The sequence below is a fragment of the Arachis hypogaea genome, chromosome 15 (assembly GCF_003086295.3).
Source record: "Arachis hypogaea cultivar Tifrunner chromosome 15, arahy.Tifrunner.gnm2.J5K5, whole genome shotgun sequence".
In the NCBI taxonomy this organism is placed as follows: domain Eukaryota; kingdom Viridiplantae; phylum Streptophyta; class Magnoliopsida; order Fabales; family Fabaceae; genus Arachis; species Arachis hypogaea.
In genome coordinates, this window is record NC_092050.1 from 22,168,487 (window position 1) to 22,172,200 (window position 3,714).

Sequence of the window (3,714 nt, forward strand, 5' to 3'; positions counted from 1 at the left end):
ACAAAACTGCAAGTTTCATGGACTTCCATCTGAAGATCCTTTTCAGTTCTTAACTGAATTCTTGCAGATATGTGATACTATTAAGACTAATGGAGTAGATCCTGAAGTCTACAGGCTCATGCTTTTCCCTTTTACTGTGAGAGACAGAGCTAGAATATGGTTGGACTCTCAACCTAAGGATAGCCTGAACTCTTGGGATAAGCTGGTCAAGGCTTTCTTAGCCAAGTTCTTTCCTCTTCAAAAGCTGAGTAAGCTTAGAGTGGATGTCCAAACCTTCAGACAGAAGGAAGGTGAATCCCTCTATGAAGCTTGGGAGAGATACAAGCAACTGACCAAAAAGTGTCTTTCTGACATGCTTTCAGAATGGACCATCTTGGATATATTCTATGATGGTCTGTCTGAATTAGCTAAGATGTCATTGGATACTTCTGCAGGTGGATCCATTCACCTAAAGAAAACGCATGCAGAAGCTCAAGAACTCATTGACATGGTTGCTAACAACCAGTTTATGTACACTTCTAAGAGGAATCCTGTAAGTAATGGGACGCCTCAAAAGAAGGGAGTTCTTGAAATTGACACTCTGAATGCCATATTGGCTCAGAATAAAATATTGACTCAATAAGTCAATATGATTTCTTAGAGTCTGAATGGAATGCAAGCTGCATCTAACAGTACTCAAGAGGCATCTTCTGAAGAAGAAGCTTATGATCCTGAGAACCCTGCAATAGCAGAGGTAAATTATATGGGTGAACTTTATGGAAACATCTATAACCCCTCATGGAGAAATCACCCAAAATTCTCATGGAAGGATCAACAAAAGCCTCAACAAGGCTTTAATAATGGTGGAAGAAATAGGTTTAACAATAGTAAACCTTTTCCATCATCCACTCAGCAACAGACAGAGAATTCTGAGCAGAATCCATCTAGCTTAGCAAATTTAGTCTCTGGCCTATCTAAGGCCACTCTGAGTTTCATGAATGAAACAAGGTCCTCCATTAGAAATTTGGAGGCACAAGTGGGCCAGCTGAGTAAGAAAATCACTGAAACCCCTCCTAGTGCTCTCCCAAGCAATACAGAAGAAAATCCAAAAGGAGAGTGCAAGGCCATTGACATAGTCAACACGGCCGAACCTAAAGAGGAAGGGGAGGACGTGAACCCTAAGGAGAAAGACCCCCTGGGACGTCCAGTGATCAACAAGGAGTTTCCCTCTGAGGAACCAAAGGAATCTAAGGCTCATCTAGAGACCATAGAGATTCCAATGAACCTCCTTATGCCATTCATGAGCTCTTATGAGTATTCCTCTTCTGAAGAGAATGAGGATGTTACTGAAGAGCAAGTTGCCAAGTTCCTTGGTGCAATCATGAAGCTGAATGCCAATTTATTTGGTAAAGAGACTTGGGGAGATGAACCTCCCCTGTTCACCAATGAACTAAATGCATTGGATCAACTGAGATTGCCTCAGAAGAAACAGGATCCTGGAAAGTTCCTAATACCTTGTACCATAGGTACCCTGACCTTTGAGAAGGCTCTATGTGACCTTGGGTCAGGGATAAACCTCATGCCACTCTCTGTAATGGAGAAACTGGGAATTTTTGAGGTACAAGCTGCCAGAATCTCATTAGAGATGGCAGATAACTCAAGAAAAGAGGCTTATAGACAAGTAGAGGACATGTTAGTAAAGGTTGAAGGCCTTTACATCCCTGCTGATTTCATAATCCTAGATACTGGGAAGGATGAGGATGAATCCATCATCCTTGGAAGACCCTTCCTAGCCACAGCAAGAGCTGTGATTGATGTAGATAGAGGTGAACTAGTCCTTCAATTGAATGAGGACTCCCTTGTGTTTAAAACTCAAAGTCATCTTTCTGTAAACATGGAAAAGAGGTACAGTAAGCTTCTCCCACTGCAGAGTCAACCAGAGCCCCCACAGTCAAACTCTAAGTTTGATGTTGGGAGGCCACAACCAAACTCTAAGTTTGGTGTTGGAGAGTCTCAACAATGCTCTGAACATCCGTGAGGCTCCATGAGAGCCCACTGTCAAGCTATTGACATTAAAGAAGCGCTTGTTGGGAGGCAACCCAATTTTTATTTAATTATATTTTTTATTAGTTATATGTCTTCATAGGTTCATGATCATGTGGAGTCACAAAAACAACTGAAAAAATTGAAGAAAAATAAAAAACAGCATAAAAAAAATAGCACATCCTGGAGGAGGAGTTCACTGGCGTTTAAACGCCAGTAAGGAGCATCTGGCTGGCGTTCAACGCCAGAACAGAGCATGGATCTGGCGCTGAACGCCAGAAACAAGCATAGAACTGGCGTTCAACGCCAGAAACATGCTGCATTTGGGCGTTGAACGCCCAGAACAAGCATCAATTCGGCGTTTAAACGCCAGAATTGCATGCAAAGGCATTTTACATGCCTAATTGGTGTAGGGATGTAAATCCTTGACACCTCAAGATCTGTGGACCTCACAGGATCATCTCAGGATCTGTGGACCCCACAGGATCCCCACCTTCTCTCCTCATAATCCTAGATTCTTCCACATCTTCTTCTTCATCTATTCTTTCTTCTTTTGCTCGAGGGCGAGCAACATTCTAAGTTTGGTGTGGTAAAAGCATAGCTTTTTTTTTATTTTTCCATAACCATTGATGGCACCTAAGGCCAGAAAAACCTCTAGAAAGAGGAAAGGGAAGACAAAAGCTTCCATCAAGGGTCTATAGCTCAGTGGTAGAATATTTGACTGCAAATCAAGAGATCCCTGAGATACCTCAGGGGATACATTTTTCCCCACACAATTATTGGGGATAATTAAGGGTGGAACATCAAGAGCACTCCATCATCCTTCATGAAATTAGAGAAGATCAAAAAGCAATGAGGGAGGAGCAACAAAGACAAGGAAGAGACATAAAAGAGCTCATTCCTCAAGGAGAAAACGCCACCATCACTAAGGTGGACTCATTCTTTGTTCTTACATTCTCTGTTTTTTGTTTTTCTTATGTTAAGTGCTTATCTATGTTTGTGTCTTCATTACATGATCATTAGTAATTAGCAACTATGTCTTAAAAGTTATGAATGTCCTATGAATCCATCACCTCTCTTAAATGAAAAATGTTTTAATTCAAAAGAACAAGAAGTACATGAGTTTCGAATTTATCCTTGAACTTAGTTTAATTATATTGATGTGGTGACAATGCTTTTTGTTTTCTGAATGAATGCTTGAACAGTGCATATGTCTTTTGAAGTTGTTGTTTATGAATGTTAAATATGTTGGCTCTTGAAAGAATGATGACAAGGAGACATGTTATTTGATAATCTGAAAAATCATAAAAATGATTCTTGAAGCAAGAAAAAGCAGTGAATACAAAACTTGCAGAAAAAAAAGGAAAAAATAGCGAAAAAAATAGAAAAAAAAAAAAGAGAAAAAGCAAGCAGAAAAAGCCAAAAGCTCTTAAAACCAAAAGGCAAGAGCAAAAAGCCAGTAACCCTTAAAACCAAAAGGCAAGGGTAAATAAAAAGGATCCCAAGGCTTTGAGCATCAGTGGATAGGATGGCCTAAAGGAATAAAATCCTGGCCTAAGCGGCTAAACCAAGCTGTCCCTAACCATGTGCTTGTGGCGTGAAGGTGTCAAGTGAAAACTTGAGACTGAGCGGTTAAAGTCAAGGTTCAAAGCAAAAGAAGAGTGTGCTTAAGAACCCTGGACACCTCTAATT

The 3,714-nt window shown here is 40.5% G+C and overlaps 1 non-coding gene across 1 annotated transcript; it reads right to left on the reverse strand.

Annotated features, from left to right (window-relative positions):
• Positions 1-250: 250 nt before the first annotated feature.
• On the reverse strand, positions 251-358 carry LOC112753559 (small nucleolar RNA R71). The gene has a single exon (XR_003177942.1). It is a non-coding gene; the product is annotated as a small nucleolar RNA R71 (small nucleolar RNA).
• Between the last annotated feature and the right edge of the window lie 3,356 nt (positions 359-3,714).